Here is a 15,806-nt window from a genome sequence, read left to right on the forward strand (position 1 = left end):
CAGTTTTCAAAACCAACAGAATGTAGGAGACAAAGAGTGAACTCAATGTAAACTATGGACTTTAGTTAATAATATTATATCAAAATTAGCTCACAGATGATACCAAAAATACCACGCTAATTCAAAATCTTAATCTTAGGGGAAACTGAGGAGGAAGGGAGGTATAGGGAAATTTTCTGTACTTCCTGCTTAATTTTTCTATAAACCCAGAACTGCTCTGAAAAATAAAATCTCTGTATTTTTTAATCACAAAAAATATAAAAGAAAAATGGGTAGGAGGAGAACAAAAAGAGTCAGTGTCTTGAATACCAAAGAAGAGGAAAAGGGGGTGGGCTACAAAGAAGTTTGGGTTAATGAGATTGACACTAAATCAGAATCAGAACAGCTCATAGGAAGCAATTTACTGTGTGATTTCACTGACTCAGTGGCATGAGTGGCATCACCAACTCCATGGACATGAGTTGAGCAAACTCCAGGAGACAGTGAAGGACCTGGAAGACTGGTGCTGCAGTCCATGGCGTCACCAAGAGTCGACATGACTTAGCGACTAAACAATACCAACAACTGTGCGACTTTGGAAGATTCACTTGTTATCTCCATTGAGTCTGAGACTCAGTGTCCTCATCCGTGTAATGGGTATGTAAGATGTTAGAGTGTTTTCTCAATTCTTGGTAAACATATTACTGGTGGATTTGGAGATGCTAGAATGTCATCTTCAATGATATTGAATCACATGGTGAGAAAGTTATCTGTGTGAAATCACACAGTAAATGGCTTCATATGAGCTATTCTGATTCTGATTTAGTGTCAGTCTCATTAACCCAAACTTCTTTGCAGCCCACTCCCTTTTCCTCTTTGGTATCCAAGACACTAACTCTTTTTGTTCTCCTCCTACCCATTTTTGTTGTCCAGTTCAATTTCATTCCTAACCTGGTCAAGTGAAAGTCTCAGTTTGGTGCTTGGAGGACTGTGTGTGTGGGTGTGTATTTGTGTGTGTGTGTGTGTGTGTGCATGCTCAGTCATGTCCAACTCTTTGTGACCCCATGGATTAACTGTAGCCCACCAGGCTCCTCTGTCCATGGGGTTTCCCAGGCAAGAATGGTGGAAAGAAAGAGCGTGAAAATCACTCAGTTGTGTCTGACTCTTTGCGACCTCATGGAATATACAGTCCATGGCATTCTCCAGGCCAGAAAACTGGAGTTGGTAGCCATTCCCTTCTCCAGGGAATCTTCCCAACCTAGGGATTAAACCCAGGTCTCCCACATTGTAGGCGAATTCTTTACCAGCTGGGCCACCAGGATAGCCCAAGAATACTAGAGTGGGTAGCCTATCCCTTCTCCAGGGGATCTTCCTGACCCAGCAATTGAACCAGGGTCTCCTGCATTGCAGGCATATTCTTTGTCAGCTGAGCTACCAGGGAAACCGATGGTGGAGTAGCAACCTATGGTGGAGTGGGTTGCTCTTTCCTACTCTAGGGGATCTTTCTGACCCAGGGATTGAGCCCTTATCTCTTGCATCTCCTGCACTGACAGGAGGATTTTTTTTTTTTTTTTTTTACCACTGTGCTACCTGGGAAACTCTTTAACACATTTCAAATAAGTAATTGCTGGTTTCATTTTTAGAAATTGTGGTTAAAATATGTATAACATAAAATTCACATTTTAACCATTTTTTAGTGTAAAGTGCAAGTGACATTAAATACATTCACATTTTTATGCAACCAAGGCCATCACCCATCTCCAGAACTTTTCCATCATCTTTGCTGAAACTCTATATTCATTAAATAGTAACTCCCTGCTTGTCCCCTCCACCTTGGCCCTGGTCATCACCCTGTACATTCTGTCTTTATGAATTTGTCTACTCTAGGTATCTTAAACAAGTGGAATCATACAATATTTTTCTTTTTGTGACTAGCTTATTTTACTATTCATAACATTGTAGCATGTGTCTGACTTGCATTCCCTATTAAGGCTAAATAATGCTCCAATCATCTGTTGATGGACTTTTGGTTTGTTGTGGGTAATGCTGCTATGAACATGGCCTACAAATATCTCTTTAAGACCCTACTTTCAATTCTTTTGTATGTATACCCAGTAATGACATTCCTGGATCAAATGGAAATTCTGTATTTAATTTTCTGTGGAACCAACATACTGCTTTCCCCAGTGGGTATCCCAGTTCTCAACAGCAGTGCATAAGAGTTTCAGTATCCCCACCTCCACCCCAACACTTGCTCTTTTCTTTTTTCTTCTTCTTTTTTGATAAATAACCATCCTAACGGATGTGACGGTTCCATTTTTAAACAAAGTGTGAATGGACTTTGGCCTCTAACTAAGCTTTAGCAGGCAATAGATTCTAGCTGGAATAACAGAGGGAATGCTGGAAACATGGCCACCTGAGGGAGGGCTCCACACCAGTTCTTTGCCTCTTCTATGTCCTGTGGCAGAAATATGTGGGCAATTTGCTGAATGAGACCCTGGGCTCTGCTGAGATCCTTATGGGAGGACAGCTGTGGCACCTCCGCCCCACGCGCTGGACGCTGGTTAGGGACCACTGTCTGGGCTTAGGTCTTGGGAAAGGTCTGGCATGTGGGGAGTGGAAGAGGTTGATATTGACTGCTTGTGAATAAGCCAGGCCTCTGTGAACCCAGAAAGATGGAGAGGAAGCTCAGTAGGGCTGAACCTTCCCACTGTCTGGGAAGAACAGTGGAAAAACCCGAGAACTGATTTTCTCCAGGGGCTCAGAGTCTCCCCTCAACTATAAAGCCCACAGGCCAAAAGTCTTTCTCAAAAGTCTTTTTTAATTTTTTTTAACTAAAAAATTCCTTTTATTGGAGTGCAGTTGATTTACCTTGTTGTGTTAGTTTCAGCCATATAGGAAAATGAATCAATTATACATATATCCACTCTTCTTTTAAAGATTTTTTCCATATAGGCCATTACAGAGTATTGAGTAGGGTTTCTTGTGCTATAGAGTAGGTTCTTATCAGTTACCTATTTTATATATAGTAGTGCGTACGTGTTAATCCCAGCCTCCCAATTTATCCTTCCCTGCTCCTTATCCCCTGGTAACCATAAGTTTGTTTTCTACATTTGTGACTCTACTTCTGTTTTGTAAATAAGTTCATTTGTACCTGTTTTTTAGATTCTATATATCAGTGGTATCATCCTTTCACTTTAAATGTGATAATATTATTTTTTCTTCACTAGATTTCTTTACACCAGTTTCTCTTATGTAAGACAAATGATATAGATTCTCCATATATGAAAATTACATACATTTTCCTTTCAAATGAATGTAAGTTAAACTATGTGAGTTATTTTCAGAAAAAGAGTAAGCACATAAAAACACAGGGAAAAATAGATATGGCAAAAATTGGGAAGGTGATATGTTAATCTAGACTGCGGTTTGGGAATCTCTGAAATATTACATGCTTTTCTCACAGGGTCATGAAATCCAAATGACAAAGTATGTGTGAAAGTATTTTATTAGCTGCAAAGTACCCTTTGGGTGTAATATATCATCATTTTCATGACAAACGCTGCAGAGTTGATTCAGTTGAGTGGCGTAGGCAGAAGTCTGATGGTGGGGGGTTAAAGAGTAAGTGGGATGTGGAGAAGGAGGACACGCTCAGGCAGTGGGTTTAACAGAGCTGGTGGTGAAGCACAGACAGAAGAGCAGGACATGTGCTTAGAGTCTGTGTGGTGGAGGCCTGTCCTGGATTAGGCAGTGGAGGGAGGATTATGGGGAAGAATGCACAAGAAGCCCTGATGGCCTGGCAGAAGTGGGGAGGAGAGGGCTGATGGAGAATAAGAAGTGAGTCTGTGGAGGCAGGTCTTCTTGATGGGAGGGGAGACTGTTGGAAATAGACCCCCCTCCCCCAACACACACCCTGGAGCAACATTCTTCAGACTATGTGCAGAAGCATTTCTCAGGCAAAGTTTTCAGAATGCAGATTCATGGGCTCTTCCCTCTGACTCTAATGAGGGACCTGGCAATTACTCTTTTAAAAACACCCTGAGATCAGGATGCTGGCAAACAATTATCTCATCTAAGAGATACCATGGGGAAACAAAAGACTAACAGGAGAAACCGTCAGCAACTTGGGTAGATAAGTGCATTATTGTGTATATTTCTTCCATTTGACAGTATTTATTGAGCTCCAGTATGTCTGATGCTGTGGGAAACTCAAGTGAAGAAGACATGGCTCCCGCATCTGTATGCAGAACCCTGGGAGCAGCTCCAGCTCAGTTTGCTGGGCTTATGCCTTGGTGCTGATACCAAGAGCTGGTCTGACTCTAATGAGATTAACGCAAGGGCTTAGGCCTCCAGGAGAAGCAAGAGGTAGTTTCAGCCTGGACATTTAACTCTGATGCTGTGTCTGGGCTCTGGGTAGGTATAAAGTCTGGTTGTCAGAGCCAAGAGATCTGAGCTAGGAGGAGAGACAAGGACTTGAGTACTTGGGAAGGAGCAGCCCAGGGTCCTGGGTGCCGGATGACTTCTACCCTGTCAGCTGGTGTTTGTCACTCCATCAGCATGCCACAGATATGAGGGTCATTGCAGGCTTGTGGCCAGGCCTTATTTTTCTTCCTTTCTGAGGTTGACATTGGATCCTTCTGGTCTGGAGCTCTCCTGGTGTTGGTGTTAGCGGTCTCCCAAATAAGACTAAAACCCGGAATGCATATTTAGTGGGGTCCTGAAAGTGTCTCACAAGCAGTCCTGTTTGCTGAAATCTGTGCTCTGTGATTGGAATCTAATGATTCTAGGCAGAGGCAGATGATACAGTTTGGAGTTGGTGTTGAGGCTTGAAGACTACAGCATTACAGCATTCAGTTGGATGGGATTCAAAGCAAGTGCAGACAGTCTCTCCTTCAGAAATCTAGGCAAATCTGAGCTCTATTTGCCAAGAGGCTCGTAGGCAATTGGCTGTCAAGGTGCTCACATGGAATCTGGACAACAATCTATCTTGCCTTCTCTGGGCTATCATTAACACACACTCCAAATGTTTGCCTTGCTGGTTTAGTTTTCTCCATCCCATTGTCCTTTCTCACTCTTTCTCCTCATGCCACACATGGTATGCCCCTCAGCATCCTTCTTTGTAGTTGTACTGGAACAACTATTCAACTGCAGTAGCTGTTGAACAATCACAGACTGTCTTTTCTCTCATCTTCAAAGAAAGAGGCCATCATTCTTCCAAGTAGCAGGAACTCAGAAGCAGGAAGCGCCTGTTACTTTGGGAAGGGGCTGGACGGGGGGAGGTGGCACTGCCAAAAACTCTGGTGGGATTGATGCATTGTAATGAAGTAAACTGAGGAAATCATTCCTCAATATTCATTGGAAGGACTGATGCTGAAGCTGAAACTCCAATACTTTGGCCACCTGATGCAAAGAGCTGACTCATTGGAAAAGACCCTGGTGCTGGGAAAGATTGAGGGCAGGAGGAGAAGGGGACGACAGAGGATGAGATGGTTGGATGGCATCACTGACTCAATGGACATGGGTCTGGGTGGACTCCGTGAGTTGGTGATGGACAGGGAGGCCTGGTGTGGTGCAGTCCATGGGGTCGCAAAGAGTGACGACTCACAAGACTGAGTGACGGAACTGAACTGAATGAGGTAGATGATGGAACGGTTAACCCTGGATTGGCTCCTCTTCTTGAAGAGGAAAAGGTCATTAGAATGTCTGTTTGGGAAGGAACGCTAGACTACAACAGAGTTCCAGTGGAGTAGAATTTCTGCATCAAAATGAACTCAGAAGTACAAATCTCACATTTGAAAGAAGCAAGCTCTTGTTTTGTTCCGATTTGATCTTCAATCTCTGAGGATGAGACAAACCTGTTCAACAGAGCCCCCTTGTGGAGAATCATATACACAGCTTTGTATTAAAGGCTCTGAGAAGTTCTGCAACAAGGAGGCCAGCTTTTCATTCTGCACTTCCTAATTTTATTAAGTCATAGGATTCTCTTTTTCCCGTACTTTACTTTTCAAGTACATTACTATATGCTTCCTGTAAAACTATTGTTCTACAAAATACTCTTTGGGAAGCATTGTTCTAAGAATTTTATAATTTCAAAACCTTTCCTTCCTTAAAAAATATATGTAACCCCCCAGTGATTAATAATGTTTTGACAAACTTAGGAAAGGTTATTTTTTTCTTTATAAATAGCAAGAAAAATGGATGCATTAATTAACATATGCTAACTGCTAAAAACGAAACAAAGCAACTCCTTAAATCTCAGTGATCTTAAATTATACAGTCTAAAGCAGTTAATGGGGGCTCTACTCCATGCAGTCATTCGGGGATCCATACTCCTCTCGCTCTGTGGCTTTGCCATCTTCAGAATGGAACTCTGAGGTCCTCTGATGTGATCCAGCTGTAAGTGAGAGAAGAGAGAAAGAAAAGAAGACATGCTCCTGACTTGCTGGGTCAATTCTGCTCATGTTCCATGGCTGAGGTCAGTCCTGTGCCCCACCTAGATACACATGTGCTATGAAAGGCAGCTTAGATGTGGGCCTAGAAAAATGACACATACCTGGTGAACATCTAATTCATCTCTGTCTCTGTGAGAGAAAAAAAAATCTTCAGTTTGGGTGAAAGCGAAAGTGTTAGTTGCCCAGTCATGTCCAGCTCTTTGCGACCCCATGAACTGCAGCCCTCCAGCTTCTCCATCCATGGGATTTTCAGTTTGTGTATCTGAATCCTATTCTGATGCTAATCTTGGTAGGAGAGCAGAAGGAAGAGACCCAAGAGATGGAGAAGGTAGTGGATGCTATTGAGAATAAATCAAGGGAGGCAAGATTTTGTGAAGCCTGACACAAAGAGAAAGAAATATTCAAGAGCTACCTATGGGATGAAGAACCAAAGAATCCATGATCTCCATGAATAAAGAATACCACCTTGGGGCTCTGAGAAAGGAACTGAATGCTGTTAAAGAAGCAGTGCGGGGGAGTTGGGGAAGAAGGAAGAAGGGCACAGACAAGCACAAATTCCAGGAAGAATGTCAGAGTAGTAGTTATGCATGCCGCTTCTGTACCGGGAAATTGCTTATTTTATTTGTAGAATATCTTTAAAAAAGACATTTCTTGGAAGGGAAATGAAAGCATTTGTTCTGAAGTAGTTAATAGCCTGAGAAGACTTTTATCTTACTTTTCTTAGCTTTACTTTTGTAAGGTATTTTCCCCCTCTAGCCCAGTGACTCTCAACCTGTGTGCCAATGGACTGCAAGTATCCTGAGACAATGATCTTCTCACACCTTGAGGAATTGGACAGACTGGGGATAGAATCCTCAGTACATCCTTGGCCTCTGAGCATCTCCTCCATTCACTGCAGTGAATCATGGCAAGAGTGTTATTTTCAATGTCCACTTTGATGTGAAAAGTCCTGGGAAGTATAGACTGCTAGCTTAGTATCGGTGACTGCTAAGGCACTGGTTGGCACCAACTGGGGTGAGCCACAATCAACACATAGGTTGCAATATTTTTTATTTATCTATACCCTGCATGGCATCAGTTAAGTTCAGTTCAGTCGCTTACTCGTGTCCGACTCTGAGACCCCATGAATTGCAGCACACCAGGCCCCCCGGTCCATCACCAACTCCCAGAGTTCACTCAGACTCACGTCCATTGAGTCAGTGACGCCATCCAGCCATCTCATCCTCTGTCGTCCCTTCTTCTCCTGCCCCTAATCCCTCCCAGCATCAGAGTCTTTTCCAATGAGTCAACTCTTCGCATGAGGTGGCCAAAGTACTGGAGTTTCAGCTTTAGCATCATTCCTTCCAAAGAAATCCCAGGGTTGATCTCCTTCAGAATGGACTGGTTGGATCTCCTTGCAGTCCAAGGGACTCTCGAGAGTCTTCTCCAACACCACAGTTCAAAAGCATCAATTCTTTGGCCCTCAGCCTTCTTCACAGTCCAACTCTCACATCCATACACGACCACAGGAAAAACCATAGCCTTGACTAGACGGATCTTTGTGGGCAAAATAGTCTCTGCTTTTGAATATGCTGTCTAGGTTGGTCATAACTTTCCTTCCAAGGAGTAAGCGTCTTTTAATTTCATGGCTGCAGTCACCATCTGCAGAGATTTTGGAGCCCCCAAAATAAAGTCTGACGCTGTTTCCACTGTTTCCCCATCTATTTCCCACGAAGTGATGGGACCGGATGCCATGATCTTCATTTTCTGAATGTTGAGCTTTAAGCCAATTTTTTCACTCTCCACTCTCACTTTCATCAAGAGGCTTTGTAGTTCTTCACTCTCTGCCATAAGGGTGGTGTCATCTGCATATCTGAGGTTATTGATATTTCTCCCAGCAATCTTGATTCCAGCTTGTACTTCATCCAGCCCAGTGTTTCTCATGATGTACTCTGCATATAAGTTAAATAAGCAGGGTGACAATATACAGCCTTGACGTACTCCTTTTCCTATTTGGAACCAGTCTGTTGTTCCATGTCCAGTTCTAACTGTTGCTTCCTGACCTGCATACAGATTTCTCAAAAGGTAGGTCAGGTGGTCTGGTATTCCCATCTCTTTTATAATTTTCCACAGTCTATTGTGATCCACACAGTCAAAGTCTTTTGCATAGTCAATAAAGCAGAAATAGATGTTTTTCTGGAACTCTCTTGCTTTTTCCATGATCCAGCAGATGTTGGCAATTTGATCTCCGGTTCCTCTGCCTTTTCTAAAAGCAGCTTGAACATCAGGAAGTTCACCATTCACATATTGCTGAAGCCTGGCTTGGAGAATTTTGAGCATTACTTTACTAGCGTGTGAGATGAGTGCAATTGTGCGGTAGTTTGAGCATTCTTTGGCATTGCCTTTCTTTGGGGTTGGAATGAAAACTGACTTTTTCAGTCCTGTGGCCACTGCTGAGTTTTCCGAATTTGCTGGCATATTGAGTGCAGCACTTTCACAGCATCATCTTTCAGGATTTGAAATAGCTCAACAGGAATTCCATCACCTCCATTAGCTTTGTTCGTAGAGATGCTTTCTAAGGCCCACTTGACTTCACATACCGGGATGTCTGGCTCTAGGTGAGTGATCACACCATCATGATTATCTGGGTCATGAATATCTTTTTTGTACAGTTTTTCTGTGTATTCTTGCCACCTCTTCTTAATATCTTCTACTTCTGTTAGGTCCATACCATTTCTGTCCTTTATCAAGCTCATCTTTGCATGAAGTGTTCCTTTGGTATTTCTAATTTTCTTGAAGAGATCTCTAGTCTTTCCCATTCTATTGTTTTCCTCTATTTCTTTGCATTGATCGCTGAAGAAGGCTTTCTTATCTCTCCTTGCTATTCTTTGGAACTCTGAATTCAGATGCTTATGTCTTTCCTTTTTTCCTTTGCTTTTTGCTTCTCTTCTTTTCACAGCTATTTGTAAGGCCTCCCCAGACAGCCATTTTGCTTTTTTGCATTTCTTTTCCATGGGGATGGTCTTGATCCCTGTCTCCTGTACAATGTCATGAGCCTCAGTCCATAGTTCATCAGGCACTCTATCAGATCTAGTCCCTTAAATCTATTTCTCACTTCCACTGTATAGTCATAAGGGATTTGATTTAGGTCACACCTGAATGGTCTAGTGGTTTTCCCTAGTTTCTTCAATTTAAGTCTGAATTTGGTAATAAGGAGTTCATGATCTGAGCCACAGTCAGCTCCTGGTCTTGTTTCTGTTGACTGTACTCTGCATATAAGTTAAATAAGCAGGGTGACAATTCAAAGATGCTTCTCCATCTTTGGCTGCAAAGAATATAATCAATCTGATTTCAGTGCTGACCATCTGGTGATGTCCATGTGTAGAGTCTTCTCTTGTGTTGTTGGAAGAGGGTGTTTGCTATGACCAGTGCATTTCTTGGCAAAACTCTATTAGTCTTTGCCCTGCTTCATTCCGTATTCCAAGGCCAACTTTGCCTGTTACTCCAGGTGTTTCTTGACTTCCTACTTTTGCATTCCAGTACTCTATAATGAAAAGGACATCTCTTTTGGGTGTTAGTTCTAAAAGATCTTGTAGGTCTTCATAGAACCATTCAACTTCAGCTTCTTCAGCGTTACTGGTTGGAGCATAGACTTGGATTACTGTGGTATTGAATGGTTTGCCTTGGAAACGAACAGAGATCATTCTGTCGTTTTTGAGATTGCATCCAAGTACTGCATTTTGGACTCTTTTGTTGACCATGATGGCTACTCCATTTCTTCTGAGGGATTCCTGCCCGCAGTAGTAGATATAATGGTCACCTGAGTTAAATTCACCCATTCCAGTCCCTTTCCGTTCGCAGATTCCTAGAATGTCAACATTCACTCTTGCCATCTCTTGTTTGACCACTTCCAATTTGCCTTGATTCATGGACCTGACATTCCAGGTTCCTGTGCAATATTGCTCTTTACAGCATCGGACCTTGCTTCTATTACCAGTCACATCCACAGCTGGGTATTGTTTTTGCTTTGGCTCCATCCCTTCATTCTTTCTGGAGTTATTTCTCAACTGATCTCCTGTAGCATGGCATAAATACCTGCTAAGCAAGATACAGTCCATTGTGAAATATTTGAAGAAAATATGACAAAGGGAAAAGGAAAGTTGGAAAGATAAGATGGAACCAAGAGTGAAATTGGTAGACAAATAGGCATTGCATGGAAGGAAATATCTCAGAACTTTCCAGCTTCCAATGCAAAAAAGAAAAAAAAAAAAGACAACCAAATTGATTGCACATTCTCCAGTATCAGTAAGATAAAAATAAATTGTATATTCAAGAGGAAGCATAGCTATTCCTGGTACTAAAATGGGTCCTAAAAAAGACATTGTTTCATAATGATCCAAACCCTTCACAACATTCTTAGCATGAGTACAAACACATGTGTTATGGAACTTTTTTTTTATGGTGTACTTCCATGTATGTTCAGAGCAATACTCCAAGTTTTAGGCTGGGAAAAGCGGCTTGGGAAGGAAAGGATGAAGGGGGGCCAGAAATGCATAGTCTGAGAAGATGTTCTACATCACTGGGAAACCAGAAAATGCACAATGCAAAGCCACTTTCCAGCTATCACATTGGCAAAGGTCATAAAGAACTCAAAAGAACAATAATGCCTCATGCCTGTGAGAGTATGTAGAAACTGGTACTTTTTATATTACTAGTAGCCTCGAGGAAGGCTCTTTCTAAGAAATTCACTGAAGGAAATAATCATGGGTGTGCCCAAAGATGTCACTACAAAGATGTTTGTCGCTGTATTGTTTCAAATTTCTAAATATGATGGACTAGAAGATTAAATAAATTGGAGCTCACTTATAAGATGAAGTGAAAGAAAGGGAAATTGCTCAGTCATGTCTGACCCTTTGCGACCCCATGGACTGTAGCCTACCAGGTTCCATTGAATATTGCAGGCAAGAATACTGGAGTGGATTGCCATTTCCTTCTCCTGACCCAGGGGTTGAGCCCAGGTCTCCCTCATTGTAGGCAGATGCTTTACTGTCTGAGCCACCAGGAAGGGCATTAAAAATCATATTGAAGGACTTCCCTGCTGGTCTAGTGGTTAAGAAATCACTTCCCAATGCAGAGGACACAGGTTCAATTCCTGGTCCTCGGGGCAACTAAGCCCTCGAGCCACAACTATGGCGCCCACTCACTGCAACTACTAGAGCCTGTGTGCCTCAAGCATGAGCTCTGCGACGAGAGGAGCCACAGCAATAAGTCCGAGCATTGTAACTGGAGAGTAGTTCACTGCAACTAGAAAAAACCCATGCAGCAACGAAGACCTAACACAGCCAAAAAGAAAAAAAAATCATATAGAAGAAAAATATTTTAAAACAAATCTTGTCAGATGATTTTTCTTAACATGGAAACATATTTGTAATTAAGTAAATGAGATAAGTATATTACCTTATAGTATGTACAGTATAATCTCATTTTCTTAAAAGAAAAGAAAAAAACAACCACTCACACATATACTCACACACACCCCAAAGTATAAATAGGGATTTTCTTCTTAGGCTTCCCTGGTGGCTCAGAGGTTAAAGTGTCTGCCTGCAATGCAGGAGACCCGGGTTCAATCCCTGGGTTGGGAAGATCCCCTGGAAAAGGAAATGGCACCCCACTCCAGTACTCTTGCCTGGAGAATCCCATGGAGGGAGGAGCCTGGTGGGCTACAGTCCATGGGGTCGCAAAGAGTCGGATACGACTGAGCGATTTCACTTTCTTCTTAGGGTGATATTTAGAGTGATACTCCTTTTGAGTATACACATTTTTTCCCATTTTCTCTGTTTCTTTTTTGTTGTCTTTATTTTCTAAATTTCCTACACCAGGAAATGAAACTCCCTTTTTAAAATGGAGGTGGGAGACAATCTTTTTTACTCATTCAGATCCTTCTTTTGAATGACGGTAGAGAGCAGAAGGGCAAATTATATATATCACACTATGCCTTTTGGGTAAGAGATGTGCACAGTCTCTCCCAAAGTGCCTCTCCCAGTGTTATTCAATGCCACACTCGTTGCAGTAAATTGTGGTAGAATGTTCTACCTAGGTTAATATATATGGTCACCTAACAGATGGCTAACAAGGCGGTAGCCCATCCAGTGTTCTTCCGGTCCTGTGACAGTAGCATCTTTTTCTCTTCAATCCAACTGCAGCTGCTTCCTCCCATGGTCACACCTGGGTTGTGGCCATCTCCAGAAGCTTCTCCACAGAAATCAACCATCTCACTCTCTAGTTTATCCTCTGTTCTGTCCAGTTCTTCATTCAACATTCCCTTCTGATCATTTGTCCTTAGAATTGAGACCTCCAGTCTTTTGACCCATACACATAATTTGTCATCATCCATTATCTACCTCTTACTTTTATGTCCTTGTTGTTCAGTCCAGATTTCATAAAACAACTCTCTTGCACATGCAGTAAGTTCTTATGCATCTGTCTTTTTCCAGAATGGAATTCATGCAGTTCCAACCCTGGATTAACATAACATCCACCTTCTCCTGGCATCTGAAAAATCACCAGAGGAAATTTGCACAACTGGGTAACTTTATAACATCATATATTTTGGGATAACTATGCTTATTGGGCTCTGAATGGAGTGCAGCAAACCTCCTTCATTTCCCTGGAGAGCACGTACTCCCTCCCCTCATCATGGTGACTCCATTCTTTCTAAATTCTCTTTAAGCCTTGGTTCCATCCTAACCCTTCCTCAACTTCGGCCTCATAGTGGAGAGTCTGGGGCAGCCTCTTGCCACGTTTCCTTTTCTATCAGCATTTGTCCTCCTGGACATTAAAAACACAAACCGAATAAAATCAAAAAGAAAAAGAGAAAGGTAAAAAAGAGGAGGAGGAAGAGGAAAATAAGAAAGAAAGGGATGAAGTAACTATTTTAAAATAAGAGGAAACTAAAAAGTTACAAGGGGAATAAAACTAAAACATTTCCAGCAAGATGAGAAGGAAAAAAGTAAAGGAAAAGAAATAGAGTATTAGTTAAAATCAATTTAAATATTTGTAAGATAAGGAACATGAGATAAAATGGGTAATATTTAAGGTTAAAAGGCTTGAAGCTAATGAGGTAAAAGGTTAAAAACAGAAGAGAAGAAGATGCTAAGATAAAAGGCTCACGAGATGAAAAGCTTGAAGTATAAAAAGTAGATGGGATTAGGAATTAAGTGCAAGAATTCAGGACTGAAAAGACTAGGCTGGAACTTGCCTGGTGGTCCAGTGGTTAAGACTACACTTCCATTGTAAGGAGCTTGGGTTAAGTTCCTGGTTGGGGAACTAGGATACCACTTGCTCTATGGCATGGCTGAAAATAAGTAAATAAATAAAAAGACTAGGCTAAAAATATGAAAACTCTTAAGACTTCAGCAGTTCTTCAGAGTTGAGTGCTTGGGGGTAATGGGCTTGCTGGTGGCTCCTCTAAGTTTTCCAGTGGCTTCTGTGTGAGCCACCAGAACCTCTCACTGCCCAGCGGAATGACATAGGTGGTTTCTCTGCTTCTGAAGATTCTGTACTCAGTTCTAACATGGTGGGGGCAGGGTTCCCAGACATCCAAGCAAACAAATCTTCAACAACAGCTGGGTGTCCTACAATTCACCTTGATTCTGATAGTGTCTATACCTAGAGATAGTATCAGATTCCAGAGACTGGACTTCAATCCACAAAGACCCCCCCCCCACCATCCTTACCTTCCCATTCAAATGACAATAGCAAGTCCAGGTTGTCATCTGTACTTCCAACCAACAGGCTATAGATAAAGCTTCCAATGATCAGCTACCTTCGGTTTAATCAGTTTGCTACAGTGGCTCACAGAACTCAGAGTAACATTTTAGTCACTAGATTACTAGCTTATTATAAAAGGATATGACTTAGGAACAGCCAAATGGAAGAGATGCACAGGGCAAGGCATATGGGAAAGGGTATGGAGCTTGAAGTCAGGTGGGCCTGAGGAAGCATCACTACAAACAAAGCTAGTGGAGGTGATGGAATCCCAGTTGAGCTATTTCAAATCCTAAAAGATGATGTTGTGAAAGTGCTGCACTCAATATGCCAGCACATTTGGAAAACTCAGCAGTGGCCACAGGACTGGAAAAAGTCAGTTTTCATTCCAAACCCAAAGAAAGGCAATGCCAAAAATGCTCAAACTACCTCACAATTGCACTCATCTCATACGCTAGTAAAGTATTGCTCAAAATTATCCAAGCCAGGCTTCAGCAATATGTGAACTGTGAACTTCCAGATGTTCAAGCTGGATTTAGAAAAGGCAGAGGAACCAGAGATCAAATTGCCAACCCTCCACTGGATCATTGAAAAAGCAAAGAGAGTTCCAGAAAAACATCTATTTCTGCTTTATTGACTATGCCAAAGCCTTTGACTGTGTAGATCACAATAAACTGTGGGAAATTCTGAAAGAGATGGGAATACCAGACCGCCTGACCTGCCTCTTGAGAAACCTGTATGCAGGTCAAGAAGCAACAATTAGAACTGGACATGGAACAACAGACTAGTTCCAAATAGGAAAAGGAGTACATCAAGGCTGTATATTGTCACCTTGCTTATTTAACTTATATGCAGAGTAGTACATCATGAGAAACGCTGGGCTGGAGGAAGCACAAGCTGGAATCAAGATTTGTGGGAGAAATATCAATAACCTCAGATATGCAAATAACACCACCCTTATGGCAGAAAGAAAAGAAGAACTAAAGAGCCTCTTGATGAAAGTGAAAGAGGAGAGTGAAAAAGTTGGCTTAAAGCTCAACATTCAGAAAACTAAGATCATGCCATCCGGTCTCATCACTTCATGGCAAACAGATGGGGAAACAGTGGCTGATTTTATTTTTCTGGGCTCCAAAATCACTGCGGATTGTGATTGCAGCCATGAAATTAAAAGATGCTTACTCCTTGGAAGGAAAGTTATGACCAACCTAGATAGCATATTAAAAAGCAAAGACATTACTTTGTCCAGATAGGTCCATCTAGTCAAGGCTATGGTTTTTCCAGTGGTCATGTATGGATATGAGAGTTGGACTAGAAAGAAAGCTGAGCGCTGAAGAATTGATGCTTTTGAACTATGGTATTGGAGAAGACTCTTGAGAGTCCCTTAGACTGCAAGGAGATCCAACCAGTCCATCCTAAAGGAGATCAGTCCTGGGTGTTCATTGGAGGGACTGATGTTGAAGCTGAAACTCCAATACTTTGGCCACCTGATGCAGAGTGCTGACTCATTTGAAAAGACCCTGATACTGGGAAGGATTGAGGGCAGGAGGAGAAGGGGACAACAGAGGATGAGATGGTTGGATGGCATCACCGACACAATGGACATGGGTTTTGGTGGACTCTGGGAGTTGG

This window comes from Bos grunniens, chromosome 4 (assembly GCF_055505025.1).
Source record: "Bos grunniens cultivar Pamir isolate PY7600 chromosome 4, Bosgru_T2T1.0, whole genome shotgun sequence".
NCBI lineage: Eukaryota > Metazoa > Chordata > Mammalia > Artiodactyla > Bovidae > Bos > Bos grunniens.